Genomic DNA, 17,120 nt, shown 5'->3' with positions numbered 1-17,120 from the left:
TCCAGAACAGAGGTCTTATAAAATGCTACCCAAGGGCTTTCAATAGCCACTATTTCTGAAAATAGCAGAGCCAGGGTTCAGTGTGTTGTGGAAGTGTGGCGTTGGTGGGAGGAGGTCCTGCCAAGCACACTGGAGCAATGCAAAGCCAGGCCACACTCTGCCGTGCTGCGGGAGGCAGCTGGTCTTCCCTTTCAGAGAGCTGGGACTAGACATGCTGAGCACAAACCCAAGGGGTGGGCCAGCTTCCCTTCCCTCTCAGATGTTTCATCTTTAGTTGAACAAGAAGACTTGGATGGTGTGTATGTGGGTAAGCTTAGGCAACACAAGCTGGCAGCTTTTTTTTTCCCCAGGCACCCAGGAAGTCATTTGTTAAGTTTTATAGAGGACAACATTTTATATGATATAAAATAAGGTAATAAAATAATATCAAGTTAAATTAAACCAAGCTGAATGTAACCCAGGGATACAAAGACCGGTAGTATTTGAGTGAGAAAATAGATGGGAAAAAAAATAGGTTTCAAGCACAACCCAGATCACTCTGGACCCTTCTAATCTAATTAAAAACCTTTCAGCCCGGCTCTGTTGGTTTGGTTTTCCATGCTTTTCCACCGAATGCTGTGGTTCTGGGAAGCCCGAGGCCGCCGTCTGATGCGCTGAGTGATAGGGACCCGCTAATGCAGTTCCTGGAATCAGCGATGGCTTTTCTCTGTGTGCAGTTTCTACTGCGGCCCACCTGGAACCACTCCCCGCACTTGCTATAGATCTTGGCTTAAAAGCCATTTCCCAGCCCCTGAAGTGCAGCCGTCACTCCTGGGACTGTTTATGTCTGAAATTTATGAGCGGATGCGTCTCCACATTGTATCTGGTGGAGACCTTAAGGTTGCATTTGTGAATCCTTTTTCATTAAAACAGAGATATAGTGATGGCCAAGCATTGCAGGGAAATCAAGCTGGTCTTCCCAACAAAACTACCCCCGTGTTTTGCTTCTTTTCTGTGCACTTTTCCATAGTGGCAGCCATAGTATAATTTTAACTGTGATAATTCTTGATCACATGTTTCCCATAGCTATATACTTTTCTTAGTGATTACATGTTAATTTGTTGCATAATGCCAACACTGTACATTTTACAATGCATTGCCACAGGCAGACTGCATCTTGCTGTTTCTTCGTTCATACATTCATAATAATTCATAATGCACAAGCAACATAAAACCTGGCTACATGAATTATTTTCTCAGGAAAGAGCTTCTAGAATGAAGCCTCTGGGTTTCTTTGTCTGTTGTTTGTCACGTTAGTTGCTTTTCCCAAAAGGGTTTAGACTGATCCCGGCAGTAATAACATAGCACACGCGGTAATACAGCAGCGGATGTGTAATGCTGTTTTCAGTGACTCTCCGATACTGTGTGTTTTGCTAATTCAGATAAAATAGTTTCTTCACTTGGCTTTAGTATATTTCTTGGTTCTGCATGTGAAGACAGGAATTATTTCCCCATTTTTCTCTTTGTATTCCCTCTCGTACCAATTATTAGAGTGAGATCTTTTATAAGCTATCTACATTCATCAGATTTTTAATGAGGTTTGGAAAAGCAGTGTTAGGTGTCGGGGATGACCCTGGTTCTCCCATCGTTCCCAGAAGTAGTTTAGCAATGCTGTTCTCCACCCATTCTCAGGCATCACCACGGAGCTGCTGCCTGGGTTCCTGCTTTAGCGTCTGTGTGTGGCCCACATGCTGTCAGCAGCAGCAGTAATCCAAGTCAGTTACTCTAAGTTGGCAACCAACTGGTCCTTGCCATGTTAGCAGGGCATCCTCAGGGACTGGAGTCATCTTTACAGAAGCAAGCACTTGGGTCAGTCACAACTCTCTGGTTACGACGTTTCCCTCTGTGTCCTAGAAAGCCTCCCTTGCTGAAGCATGTCCTCCTGTGCCTGCCCCTCACAAAGCCTTCCCTTCCATGACCAAAAGCTGTGGGCAGTGTTTAATGGACATATTAACATGGTTTACCTCCAGGCCCCTGACCTTAGACCCTCTTCCCTTTAGTCTATACCCTGGGTGTCTGTAACCGTTGCCCATTGTGGCCAAACCCAGCATAAGGAAGGAAGGGTTGGTCCGGCTCACAGTCTGCGGGCGCCGTCCATGGCGGGGAAGGCACCGAAGGCAGCGGTCACAGCGCTGGTTCTCAGCCAGCTTCCTCCCTTTCATTCAGGGTCCCAGCTCATGGGGTGCGGTGCTCACGTTCAGGGTGACTCTTCCCTCCCCCGTTAGGCTTCTGTGGAAACGTCAGCACAGATTCTGTCCTCCAATGATCCTAAATGCAGGCGGGCTGACAGCGACAATTCACCGAAACACAGGGAGGCGTTATCTTCCACAGAAGCCTGTTTCCTTCCTATATTTACTTGATTGAGCTCCAAGTGTGCCATCAGACCTTATTCTGTCTGGGCTAAACATTATCACTCAGTGCAATCCCGTCTCGGCTCTGTCCTGAGTTCTGATGTTTATACCAAAGTTTTCATTCCCTGGGCCCACGTCTTCGGCCTGTTCCCAGACAGTTGGCTACCCGGTTCCACGCGCGGGACTAGGATGCTGAAAAGACCGCGCACCATACCCCATCTTTGTTCTAACTGGCAGAATGAGTTGTTTATCTCATTACTGTGACCGGACACCAGTCAGGGGGCAGCTCAAGGGAGGGATGACCCGTTCTGGGCCACAGTCCATCACGGCAGGGAAGATGTGGTAGAGTGACTGGGGTAGCTGGTCACGTTGAACCGATGGCTGGGATGCAGGAAAGTGGGGCTGGGACGTAAGATCTCAAGGCCCGCCTCCAGCGAAGTGCTCTGCCTCCTATGGTCCAAAGCCAGAAAGTTTGGTCCACCAGGTAGGGATCAAGAGTTGAGCCACAGGAGCCTGTGTGGGGGCATTTCACACTCAAAGGACACACTGGTTTGATATGATAGGGTTCAAGGCCTTGAATCTCAGTGGGGTGGGATGGGGCTGAATCTGCCTGTGTATCTTAGCAAAGCCCTGCAGTTCCTCTCAGTGCTGTCCACTCAGATGGCAGTTAGGGTGGCTGGTTATCAAACTCATACACACACACACACACACACACACACACACACTCACACACACACACACTCACACACACACACACACTCACACACACACACACTCACACATACATTCACACGTATACCTGCACACACTCACACATACACATACATTCACACATATACCTGCACACACTCACACACACACACACACATTCACACACACACACTCACACACACATACACACTCACACACACACACTCACACACACACACACACATACACACACACATACATTCACACATATACCTGCACACACACACACACATACATTCACACATATACCTGCACACACTCACACACATACACACATTCACACACACACACTCACACACACACTCACACACACACATACACACACACATACATTCACACATATACCTGCACACACACACACACACACACACACACACACATTCACACGTATACCTGCACACACTCACACACACACATACATTCACACATATACCTGCACACACACACACACACACATACATTCACACATATACCTGCACACACTCACACACACACATACTCTCATACATACACACTCACACGCACATACAATTGCACAAATACTGGTACACACTCTCTCACACACACTCTCACACACACACTTGCACACACTCTCACAAACATACACACACACATACACTTTCACGAGCGCGCGCGCGCGCGCACACACACACACACACACACACACACACACACACACACGGCTTGTTATAGGTTGTGACCATATGGGCACAACGAAAAATCTGTAACAGTTCATTGTTTGGGCACACAATAAAATAATTCATATTGAAAAGTAAAACGTTACAAAAGTAGACACGTCTCAAATGTTCAAGCCACGTGATGTCAATGCTGGGGACAGATCCTAATGCTCAGCTTGAGCACCAGAGTCAGATGATCTGGGCTTTGCAGGCACTGACGGCCAGAGCGGTGTGTTCAAGGAAAAGCCCTGTAACACCTGCATGCGTCCTTCTCTTGCCTCCTTCACAGAGAGGAAATGAGGATAGGCCCAGGCCCTGCTGCCCTTGCCACCCGGCAGTTCTCAGTTTCTGTTCTGCCTGTGGCTCTGGTGCATTTCGCTGTGGCTTTGGTCCTCACAGCTTCACTTTCTTTATCTGCAACATAGAAGCAACAGTGGTCTGGGCAGGGGTGGGCCGAGCTCAGCTGATGAGGTGGGGCTGGGTCTTCCTAACCCATGTCCAAAGGTGAGTGTCGAGTGTACACGTGTAATCACAGCACTGGGAAAGCTGGAGACAGAGGGGTCGCTGGGACTCTCCCAGCAAACAACCTGTTTCGTTAGCAAGTTCCGGAACCCAGTATATACATGTATGGATATATGTAGTCTTATATATTTCATATATATTAAGTAGTTTAATGGACTTCAGACTGACTTTCTTTCTCAATCTACTTGTGGAGCAAGAAGGGTGGGAGAAATACAGAAGTTTCTAGTGTGTGGGAAGCAGCTGAGTCCTGAGTGGATGTGTTTTTCTGGCCTGAGCGTGGCCATGTCAAGAACCCCAGTGCCTCAGACCCATGGGAACGGCAGGGCCTTCCTTCCCCGGGCTAGGCTCAGAATGACAAGGTTTTCCCTTTGCCTCAGTATAGTGTTATGAATGACTGACTTTTATCTAAAACCAGTGTTTACAGAAACTATTAACCACCGCTTTCTCCTCCCAAGGACTGTATCCTAAGACTGCTGCCCTAGAAGGCCTACTGAGATTAGCTCCTCCCTCCCCTTCCCCGCTGCACACCATGACCCCGCCCCTCTGCTCAGTGGTATAGAGTAAATGCACTGAGTTCCTGGCTTGCTGGTGCCACACACTGAACTTCCCACCGAGCCCCAGCTTTTCTGTGTGTGTGTCCGTGTGTCTGTCCTTTCTTTATTCCCTCATTGCCCCCGTCAGGATCAGTCCCTAAGCTGTGCAGGTCACGGCATTCTAGTCATCGCTCTACATCTGTCTTTACTCATTTCCCTCAAGTGATGGGCAGTGTCTTTACCCAAAGAGTCCCTTCCCACTCTACCTCCAACCAAGAAAACTTTGGGGGAGGGAGGAAGCTGCGCATTTTAGGTATAATTTCTCAGTGTCGTTTCCCAGATGAGCTTTTGTCCGATGCAGAACCCACCTTTCTGATAATGACCTTGACTAGTGAGGTAACGACCTTGGGTAGTGAAAATGAAAGGCTCGTTCATCTAGAGGCAGCCAAATGTAAGGCTGCACTTGTAAAACGACACCGGCCAAGTCACTGCCCTTCAGTCCCTTGGCAAACAGTGAGCTGATGAGCTCAGAACACTTAGGAATTCCGGTTTTCAGAAGCCATAAACTGAGATGGTACATGGGTCCTTTTGAAGGGAACTTCCTGCCGGGTTCCTTAGCTGTGGTTTCCCTCCCACCAACCCGGAGCTCATGAAAGCGAGAGTCGCATCTGTCATGCAAAGTGGGGCTTGTCTGAAACAACTGGAATGCGACTTGAAGATGAATGCCAGGAATGCTCACAGCTCATGGAGCCGGGAGATGACTCATTAATATTTGGCTGTGGTTCATGGAGGGTCAGAGACAAATCTCACACTCACAGCCTCTGTGCCAAGCCCTGATAGCAGGGTGTTCACTGACACCCTTCAATAGCCTCTTCAACCTGACTGGACACAGTGCCAGCCAGCAAGGGCAGTATGTCCTACTCTGTGTTGTTTCATCAAGAGGCGGCGTGGAGACCACTGGAAATGTTTAGCTAATTAAAGTAAAATTCTTTTTATGAGTGTGTGTGTGTGTGTGTGTGTGTGTGTGTGTGTGTGTGTGTGTGTATGTCTGTGTGTGGGCGCGCGCGCATGCATGCCTGCATGTCACAGGGGTCATGTGTGTATATGGGTGACCTGTTGCCTGTGCTTGTGCATGCGTGTAGTTGTCAACTTCGGCTGTTATTTCTCAGGTGCTGTCCCCCGTGTTTTTCTAGAAAAAGCTGAGATATTACCAAATAGGCCAGGCTGACTAACCAGTAAACTCCAGGAATCCTCCTGTCTCCACATACTGAATACTTTATTGATTAAATGTTCTCTACGGCCCTGTTAGCTCATTTTTAGTGATCTTTCATACACGCGTGCGCACGCACACACACACACACACACACACACACACACACACCCCTGAAAACACAGAGTAGCGGTCTCAGTCAGCTCTCAATCTTTGAAAACATTCTGGTCTTCACCACCCATGATGTCATCTAAGTCCCATCACAGCCCTGACAACTCCATTGAAAGAAATGTTTACCTACCTCAAGGCTGAGTAGGTGGGTTCCCCCCCCTCCAATGCATACATTTCATTATCCACATATATTGAATGAAAACTGTCTTGGTGGGGTTTTTGTTTGTTTTGTTTCTGAGACAGGAGACTGGATGTCACTTTATAGAAGGAAACAGCCTGAAATTTATAGATATCTGCCTGCCTCTGCCTCCAGGGCCCTAGGACTAAAGCCAAATGCTACTGCGCCCAGACCTAATGCTGTTTGTTCTTTAAAAGAACAAAAGTGGCTTCTTTGTCTAGCTGTCAAGATGACAGATAACCTGCTTGTGCTAAGAATGCTTCACACACTCTCTGACAGGGGCTTGATCCTGTAAGGGTTCGTTCCAAAGTCCCAGGTGTGAAGGGACTCTGTCCTGATGGTTCCGTCTCCTCTGCCATTGGCAGTGTGGATAGGATTTGAAACCTCCTAAGGTATCTATATAAAGTTCCCTTTTATTCCTGAAGTTGAATTTTTGTTTCTTCTTCCCTGGGGTCTCTGAAATCAGGGCACATCCTATGGGCTCTTCCTGGCTTCTTTTCCACTTCTGACTTAAGGAAGAACATTAGGACACCTTGATATTGAGAGAATCTACTAACTAAAGCCAGGGAAGGAACAGGGAAACTGCTGTGGTTGTCACAGGGTTCTTGGATTGCCGCCTTGCGCTCAGTGTCTGTTCCTCTATTACAAGACTAGGAATGTTAAAAGGTCATCTTAAAATCACCAAAGCCTCTCCTGGTCGCAACCCACATTAACCCTTCATACAGCCACCCCGTTTTACCTCCCACTGTGTGGAGGCAGAGCTGAATTAAGAAGCCTACTGCCCTTCAAGGGCAATTAATAGCAGAGAAGTGACAACCTGCTATGGAACAGCTGACAAAGTAGTTTGGGCGAGAGCTGGGCCCTCGCTCAGAGTCCTGACCAGGAAGCATGTGTGCTGAGCAGCTGACGCACTTATGCAAGGATGAGCCAACTCTTGCCACCCACGGTCACTCTGTGGAAAATCACACCAACTCACACCACTTGAGGTCAACACTGAGCCTCAGACCAGGGTATGAATCAAGTTTTAAAATGTGAGCATCTCTGTCAACAAGGAGGGGAGGTAAAGGATCTGGTCAGCCTCCTGGACAGATAGGTGAAGGGGGAAACACACTCGTTGCCATGATCAGGAACAATCTGAGAGCCTGGCCATGAGTTGACTGAGGAGATTTTGCTCATGTCGGAAGAGCTGCTGCCTAAGGGTAGGGTCATGAGGCTCTATTCCTCTTTCCACTCATTTTTTTTCTTCCTGCTCTATGCACACACAATTTAACACGCACAGAGGATCAAGGGCAACCATCTCTAATTGCTAGAAAATGGCATAGTGCTTGTTGTCCCCAGTGCCTCTTGGCCCAGGTGGCAACTGCCTTCCTGATTATTATGTCCATGCCCTGTTCTGAAGGTCGCACTTGTTTTGCTAATCATACTGAGATGAGCACTGTCCAGGTTGCTGGATGCTGAAATGACAAAAAGTCATGTTTTTACACAATTGCTCTGACCCAGGATGAGCTGGGGCTGTGGAGGGAAAGTAGCACAGGAGGCAAGACCAGGAAGTCGTGGGCCAGGCCCGCTTCCCATCCTGGTGGCACCCTTGGAGTTGTACTACCTTTGCTGCAGAATAATGTGCACCCCCACAATGCTTGTGCTCCCCACCCTAACCCCTGAAGTGCCTCCTGGCCCCAAAGGCACGAAACGAATGGTGGTTCGGGGTGACCTCATGCTAAGGGTACTGTGTTCAAATTGTGTTCACATGGCCAGGCAAACGGCTAATTCCCCCAGCACAGAAATGGGGTCCGTCAAACACGTGAACCACTCACTGAGACCATTAACTGACAGGATGTGGAGAAAGACACACCTCTGCTGTGTCTGTGAGGTGGTTTCTAGACCAGACTAGTTGGAGCAGGACAGTCCACCCTGAGTGTGGGTGGCGTCATTCCATGGGGTTGAGTTCCGGGTGGAATAAAGGGAAAAAGTGAGTTGCGCACCAGCATCCATCTCTCTCTCCTTCCTGACCAGGTCCTAGACACAGTGTGACCAGTTGCCTCAAGCTCCTGCCGCCATGACTTGCCCATGTCGTCTACAAAACTCCCACACTGAGCAAAAGTAAGCCTTCTCTCCCCTGCCTTAAGTTGCTTTTATCAGAGAAATAATAAAAGTAACTAATACTTATGACATACTTACCCACACAGCAGCCAAGGCCACCAAAGAAGTCTGGGCTGCTTAAAGAGCTGTACCACTTAAGGGCCATTTCCTTTCCATAACGTGTCTTGCTGAGCCTTCATGGATCAACTTGTCTTAGAACTTGACCCAGGCTCCTAAGGAAACTCCCAAGACGAGAGTCCAGGAAGCAGTCGGGCGATTCAAGTGTGTCCGTTTCCAGTCCCTGTGGTTTGATCTCCAGTGTTTTTCAAGTGCAGGAAGTTTGATCCTCGGTGTGGAGCTATGTGGACTCAGGCGAGACTTTGAGAGGTGGGACCACTGGGAATACCCTTCAAGATGCCCTTGGATCCCTCTCTTTTGTTCCCCGATATAGCGTGTATATATATATTTAGGCTCTGCCATCCAGTCCTCCCCATGGTCTGCCTTTGCAAAGGCCCCAGTGATATAATGAATTTCCAAAAATGTGAGCCAAAGCAAACACTTCATCTTTATAGATGATTTAGGTACACGTGGAAGCAAACTAACACATCAGCTAAGATAGATGAAACATGGCAACAATTTAAGAGTTGGGGGAAAAGAGTTGTATAGATAAACCAAACGGCCGTCCTGCCTCTCCGCAACGGGGAACGGGTGCTTCTGCTGGCCTCTGCGCTCAGCCTGATGCAGGACAGTAGCTTGCGCTTAGGGCTACTACTTTACATCTGTTCATTGACTCATGAAGCTTTCTGAGAAAAAAAAATGAAAACTTGTAGCCTGAACCTCATAGTACGAACAAGTAATCATAACCAGAGCTCCTAACTCTTAGATACCCTTGGGAAAGTAGAAGAGGGTGTGGAAGCTGCCAGAAAGAGGGCGGGAGAGCATTCTTAAAAGGTGCGGTTCCTTTGGGGCGAGTTGCTGTGCCTGTGAACGGCAGAGAGCTGTGGGAAGAAAGGTTTCTGTAAAAGCTAAACCCCACCCTCTCCAGAATGAATAGCTCCTCTCATCCATCCCCCTGGCGATTAGTGATACACCACCAGCAACAGATCCCTCACGGCTTTAGCTGTAGCCATCACTGGCCAGTGTTTAAGGTACCAGGGGTTATCAACCTTAATTCCTTACAGCATAGAAGTTCTCTGGGGGGACAGTGAAGTTGCTGTTTGGTTTTCTAAATAGAGTATATTTTTTATTATTAATTCTTTGACAATTTTCTACATGTAAACAATATATCCTGATCTTATCCAATACCTACCCAAAACTCCCCAACACTCCACGAGGCACGCCCCCTCCACATACCCCTTGCACGCTGCCCCATGCTTGTAACCCACTGACTCTAATTAGTGCTGCCTGCTGTATGTTGATGGCCTTGTTGGCTTGACCTTGTACAGGCCACCGTAACTGCAGTAAGTGTGCGAGTGCGGCGGCTGTGCTGTGGCCGGAGGACTGTGTTTCTCAGCAGTTGCCCCATCCTCTAGCTCTTGCATCCCGTCCCTCTGCCACATTGTTCCCAGGCCTTGGAAGGTGTGGGTTGGGTGGTGTGGTCAGGATGACGTGAATGTTCTAATTAAGCCTTCAACGCTCAATAGTCATTTATTCTCATCACTTTGACCAATTTTGAGTCTTTGCAGGTTTTTTTTTCTTCTTTAAAATTTTTATTTACTTACTCCTTTACAGCCTGATCCTGGTCCTAGCCCCCTCCTCCCTCTCTTCCCAGTCCCACCCTCACGACCCCTCACCCCAGAGAAGGGGTACCAACCCACCCTGCCACTTCAAGTCACAGCAGGACTCAGCACATTTTCTCCCATTGAGGCCAGACAAGGCAGCCCAGCTAGGGGATAGGGATCCAAAGGCAGGCAACAGAGGAGTCAGAGACAGCCCCTGCTGCCACTGTTAGAGGGCCCGCATGATGACCCTGCTGCACTTCTGCTACACATGTAGGGGCTCTAGGTCCAGCCTGTGCATGCTCTTTGGTTGGTGATTCACTCTCTGTGAGCCCCCATGGGCCCAAGTTAGTTTGTTCTGTAGGCCTTTTTGTAGTGTTCTTGACCCCTCCTGCTCCCTCAATCCTTCCTCTGACTCTTCCACTAAGCTCCCTAAACCCGGCCTATTGTTTGGCTGTGGGTCTCTGCATCTGTTTCCATCGGCTCAGGAGACAGTAATATGAGAAACAAGACCAGGAAGTCATAAGCCTGGCCCGCTTCCCATCCTGGTGGCACCCTTGGAGTTGTGCTACCTTTACTGCAGAATAATGTGCACCCCCACAATGTTTGTGCTCCCCACCCTAACCCTGAAGTGTCTCCTGGCCCCAAAGGCACACAGTGAATGGTGGGTCAGGGGTGAGCTCATGCTAAGGGTACTGTGTTCAAATGGGCATGCTCTAAGCAAACGGCTAATTTCCCCAGCACTTTCCTGCCCAGGTACAACATTTTGCTACAATCATCACAGTGGATGCACCATCGTATGGTAGCATTCAGAATACCTTGCTAGGTAATACCTTACTAGCTGTTCTCCTCCAGTGGCCTACACACTGCTTCCTGACACTCTGAAAGTTAGCCAATAGGGAGGAAATTTGGGGGGCTAGTTCTAGTTGTGTTGTGTCTTCAGCAAAAGTCTCCCATAATCTAGTTCCGGTGTGCACCGAGGACCTGTGCTGTTGTGAAAGCCTCCGGGGCTTCCCTGACTAGGGAAGTGTCTGACACCTGGGACTGAGACTCTCATCTAATAGCCCATGTCTTCTGCGTCCACCCCTGAAGTCCACCCCCTTCGTTGCCTAACCCGCCTCCTATCCTATGCACCCCACCCCCAACCTTGCTTCAGTGTTTAACAGAAAGACAGTCTTAATATTGCTACGTGTGTGTTCGCCTGGGCACATGTATGCGCACTTGCATGTACACCCGTGTATGTGAGTGTGTACAACAGAGGTCAGTATCAGGTGTCTTCATGAATCACTCTCCACACTTGTTTTCCTAACACTTGCCTCCTGAGGGTGGACCGAGGGTCGCCAGGTCACAGCAGTGATGACTCGACTGTGAGTACTGTGCAGAAGCTGCACAGAGTACTATGGGATGGAGGGGGGCAGGAGAGGTATGCAATGAGTGGGGGAGTTTGCAACGTGGGGAGTGTGCAATATGGGGGTTATGTAATACGTGGGGGCAGTATGCAATGTGGGGGTACGAAACGTGTACGGGTGGGGTGTCAAGGCCTGTGTTAGTTACTTATCTCATAGCTACAACAAAATACCCAACAAGATTTTTCTGGTTTACAGTTTGAAGGTGCAGTCTATCAGGGCAGAGAAGGCTTGCCGGTATTAGCATGTGGTGACCCCTCACATTGCACCCACAGTCAGAAAACAGAAAAATAAATCCTGGCGCTCCGCTTGTTTTCTCCTGTTTATTCAGTCTAGGACCCAAGCCCATGGGATGTTGACCCCATTTAGAGTTTAGGGTAGGTATCCCCACTTCTTTAAACTAATCTAGATACTCCTCCAGAGATATATCTGGGGGTCTGTTTCCATGGTGATCATAAATCCCATCAAGCCAGCTATGAAGATTAATCTTTCCCAGGGACTCACTTGGATCTGGCCAACAGTGAAAGTATCCCCTCTGCCCCAGCGTTTCCTTGAAACTGCACCTTAGAGGTTGAGAGGGGGTCGAACAGAGAGAGGATAGAGAATGATGAGGAACCACAAGTGTGCCAGTTGTGCGGCCTGGAGCAGAGAACTTGTTACCCCAAAACAAGTGAAATGTGACTAATGGCGGGCGGATGGGAGGAGGATGGCTGCACAGGGCAGCGAGCAAGCAGAGCCGCTGATGCAGGTGACCATGACTGCATGGTTATTGGTGATTTTGCCATCTATCCTCTACCCATTTCCACTTGGGGACGTTGCCCATCATGCAAGACACCTGTCACTTACACAACAGTATCTTTCTGTTAATAATGAAGGATGAGCCGGGGAGACCCTCTACCCAACCGCTGGCATCGACTATGCAGTCTCAGGACCCAAGTTCAACCACTCACTCTTGGATCTCAAACCCAAAGCAAATGATGTAAAGTCAAAGGAAGTGTTTAGCAAACCCTGAGGGCAGTGGTTCCTGTCACCTGAGACAGTGGCAGTAGTGCAAGTTGGTGCTCAGACTGTGTCTGTCTTACTCAAGGGATTCTGTGGTGTACATATTTTTCCAAAGAGCATTTCTGTTTAAGAACACTAAAGGTGCTCAAAGGCTGGAAGACAGTTCTATCAGGAAAATATGTGCATGATAACACTAAGCATACAATAGTGGCATGTATACTTTGGTGGCAACCAATAGCTCTCAAATTGGACATAAGACCTGCTCAAAAAGAATAAACCATGCCTGGTACAGGCAACTAAAGAAAGCTGAGAGAAGGTGAAATATTCTTCCCCAGGGACAAGCACATCATTTGGTTTTCAACACCAAACAGCCCAGGCTCAGTGACTCACAGTCTCCTTTTGCTGTGTGAGGATCAAGATGTAGAACTCTCAGCTCCTTCTCCAGCATCCTGTCAGCCTTCACACTGCCATGTTTTCCACCACGATGCTAACAGACTAAACCCCTGAAACTGTAAGCCAGTCCCGATTAAATGTTTTCTCTTTGTAAGAGTTGCCATGGTCATGGTGTCTCTTCACAGCAATAAAAACCCTAACTAAAAAACTCTCTGTTCAGATTTCTTTAACTGCGAATGCAGACACAGGCATGTTGGCTATCAACCGAGGAACATCAGAATCTATGATAGGCTCTGGCCAGAGTGTAACAGGAGGGGATTTGAACTCGAGCCTCAGTGGAAGTCCTTTCTAGGGTTCAAATTACTTCCTCATTAGCTCAGTTAAGTCTATTTCTGTGATAAACACCATGACCAAAAAGCACCTTGGCGAGGGAAAATTTACTTCATCTTAGAACTCTGTTCATCATGTGTCATGGGTGAAGTCAGAGAGGGAATTTTGGGCAGGAGCTGATGCAGAGCCCATGAAGGATCCCTTCTTGCTCTCTTGATCCTGATAGTTTGCTCAGTCGGCTCTCTTGTAACACCCAGAACTGCCAGCCCAGTGCTGGCTAGGCCCTCTTACACCAATCATTAATCAAGAAAACAAACCACAGACTTGCCCACAGGCCACTCAAGTGGGACTATTTTCTCACCTGAGGCCCCCTCCTCTCAAATGGCTCTAGTCTGTGTCAAGATGGCATAGAAACCAGCTAGCACATACATGATTTCTTTTTGTAACAACAAGAGAAGTAGTTACTATTATCTTTCTCCTTTGCACCCAAAAGAGGTGGAGCTGAAAGAAACCAAACAATTATTTTCAGTGTAAAATGGCTAAGTAAAGGCAAAGCAAGCACGAGAGACCGGGTCTTCTGGTTCCCTGTGCATTGTTAGCCCTGCAGTGAGTGTATCATCCAGATGCACTCACAAGTTTGAGCCAGCAGAGAAGGCATGAAAATGCCACAGAAATCCTGCAGGACCTGTGTATAGACCCACACTATCAACAGCACAATGCAGAGCCACACGGAGAAAGGTAGCATTCCCAGAGTGCAGTGTGACTACAAACGCTGCTCCCAGCAACTAGATATTTTTAGGCTCATAAATGTTCATATCCACAGGAGCACAAGTTTTCACCAGAAAACAAGTTTGAAGTTTGAAACTGTCATAAAACAAACATCAAGAAAAAAAGAGCTAATTGGTCAAGGAGATGAATATGTTTTATAGCCTGCTAGGAAGCAGTAAAGATTTAGGGTCACATCATAATCAAATTCCAGTTAAACTATCCCAACTTGGAGGATGACTGCAGTAAAAAATAAGCAAATGTGTCTGGCATCTTTCTGTCATTGAGACAAAGCACCTGAGATTAATCAGCTGCAGGGTAAAGGTTCATTTGTGGGAACAGTTTTCAGGAGGTTAACCCACAGTCACTCTGCTGTGTGGTGAGACAGTATACCCTAGATACTGGGTCACATGATGGAGTGAAGCTGCTTATCCCACGGCAGCCAGGAAGCAATGAGTGGGAGGGGATGGGGTAAAAAATATCCCTTCAAAGGCCCCTCAGCCACTTTCCCCTAACTAGACCTCACCTCCTGAAGTTGCCATCACCTCCCAGTTGTCAGTTAAGCTATAGTTTCATCAACCTGTTTACCCACTGGTGAAGCCACAGCCTTTAAGACCCAACCCACCTGCACTTGGGAAAATGGGGACATTCCAGAGCATGCCAAGGTAACACACGGAAAGTTCTAGCACAGGCCGGACATGGAGTGTACTCCCCGTGAGTGAGTTATTCATCCCTTCATTTTGCTTCCAATAAGATTAAGAGGCAAAGGGGCATATTTCCTCTGGGCTGGTAATATGGGTCTTAGGAGATGCCAGTACCAGAGGCTGTAGCACAAACGGGTGCAGCTGCCATGCAGAGATGGGTAATGACCCCTCGCCGCCTCCTTCTTGGGCCCATCTCAATGCTGCGATGGTTGTTTTTTCTCCTACAAGTTACCTGGAACTTCCAAGGCCCATTCACCCTTCAGGGTTGTTAGAAGAAACTGTCATTTGAAATGGAACGAACCATCTCAATTTCTTTTACTTTTACTTGCCCTCTCCCTGAAAACCAATAGATAAGAAGAGTTGGGGTGTTTATTTTATTTTATTATTTTTTCAAGGAAAAAAACACAGTAATTCTCTTTTATAGGTAAAGAATGTTTTCTTTTCCATGAAAGCCAAATATTTTTCTAAAAGCAAATTTCATTATCCCAAATATTTGACAAGAAAAAGCTGCAAGATTCCAAAGGAGTCAGTCAGCTGTGTAGATTGACTTTTGAAGTGAAAAATAAACCTTTACTTAACAGATGTCAGCACTGTGACTTTGAGAAATAATGACAGTTTTACAGTAGGATGATGGCAGAATTTCTAAGGAGAATGAGAAAAGTTTTGGTGCCAACTCTAGAAAAAGTTGACATGATCATTAACAATCACCTCAACTAAAGAAAGCAAAGTAAGTGTTTTAAGAGTTTCAATGTGTTTCGCTAGAGAGCAAAAATTGTTCCATAAATGGTGAAATGGTGAAGGTCGTTTTCATGGGTGGAAAGTGGAGCAAGTGAAAGGCCCACCATCTTTCAAATCCCCCAAAATGAAGGTGACTGAAAATGAATTCCAAAGCTTCAGACAAGAAATCAAGCAGGCATGGAAAGGTGTGTGTGTGTTTGTGTGCATGTGTTTGTATGTACATTAATGCGTGTGTGTGCATGGGTATACACATGTGTGCATGTATTATATACCCACATGTGTGTGTGTCTGTGCATGTGCTGATGTGTGTGGGTGTATACACACAACTATGTAGATACGTCTATGTATACATGAATGCATATGCACATACATTTATGTGTACACATATGTGTGTTCATGTACATGTATATGAGCATGTATGCACATGTGTGCTCCTGCGTGTGTGTACATGCGTGTGCATGTGTATATAGGCATGTATGTGTGCGTACATGCAGCGTGTATGCACATGTGTGTTCCTGCGTGTGTATACATGCATGTGCGTGTGTATATAGGCATGTATGTGTGCGTACATGCACATGAAGTTTGTGTGTTTAAGTGTGCACTCACTTGTGCCAGTGCCCATGGAGGGCAGGAGACAATCTTAGATGTCATTCTTCGGGAGCTATCCACCTTGCTTTTTGAAGATGGTGTCTTGTTGGTGGAACTTGCAAATAGGCCAGACTGTCTATCAGGCCCCAGGGATCTCGAGTCTTCCACTCCTCAGCTCTGGCGTTTCAGGCTCCATCAGCATACCCAGTTATGTGTACAGGGGTGCTGTGACTTAAACCCACACTTTCATGTTTTGAGGTGAGTACTTTATTGACTGAGCTGTCTCCACAGTGCACAGAAAGGCTTCAGACTCTACTCCACCAGCTCCAGCAGCAAATACAAGTTCTGTAATGCCATCAGGAACATGCCAACACTGATGTGTATCAGCAGTCACTGCAGTGCTAAAAAGAATTGAGATGGTTTTTCAGGCAGTCTTTGCCAAAAGCAAATGCCCCTTCGTCCAGTCCAGTCTCCCACTCTCTCTTCCAGCTCTCCTCCTACCTACAGCCAAGTGACTTTGAAGCTGGGTCAGTGCTATCCACCCTCAACCTCTTCCCAGCTCCTTGCTTCCTCAGGCTGCTCTCTTTGCATCTAGAAGTCTGAAGACTACCGCTGTAGCTCTAGCATTGGCCCTGGCCAGTCACTGTAGTGTGCACCCACCCCAAACAGCATTCTTTTCTGAACATCTGAATAAGGGAAAGACTCCAGAATACTTTACCTGGGGACTGAGGTCAGAATTAAGTGGAAATGTCGACCCTTTCTCCTGACTGCGTTCCTCTCGCAGCTGACCTTGATTCTGCAGAGCTTCTCAAACTACAACCATGGGCCCAGGAAAGAAGAGATGCGTTCGGGGAGAGTTTTATGAGACTGATGGCCCTACCCCCTGTGCTAACAAGGCACCTAAGGGAGAACTTGTAAAAAACACAAGTGTCCTCATCAGCGTAGGTGCTTGTCACTCATGAGCAG

At 47.5% G+C, this 17,120-nt stretch overlaps 1 long non-coding RNA gene across 1 annotated transcript; it reads left to right on the top strand.

The window, feature by feature from the left end:
• Window positions 1-2,610: 2,610 nt before the first annotated feature.
• On the top strand, window positions 2,611-10,107 carry LOC311583130. The gene is made up of 3 exons (XR_014774384.1): window positions 2,611-2,874; window positions 8,445-8,531; window positions 8,618-10,107. It is a non-coding gene; the product is annotated as an uncharacterized lncRNA (long non-coding RNA).
• The last annotated feature ends 7,013 nt before the right edge of the window (window positions 10,108-17,120 follow it).

This window comes from Acomys minous (assembly GCF_964271855.1).
Source record: "Acomys minous genome assembly, chromosome: 14".
Taxonomy (NCBI): Eukaryota; Metazoa; Chordata; class Mammalia; order Rodentia; family Muridae; genus Acomys; species Acomys minous.
This window is presented reverse-complemented; position numbering and strand designations above follow the sequence as displayed.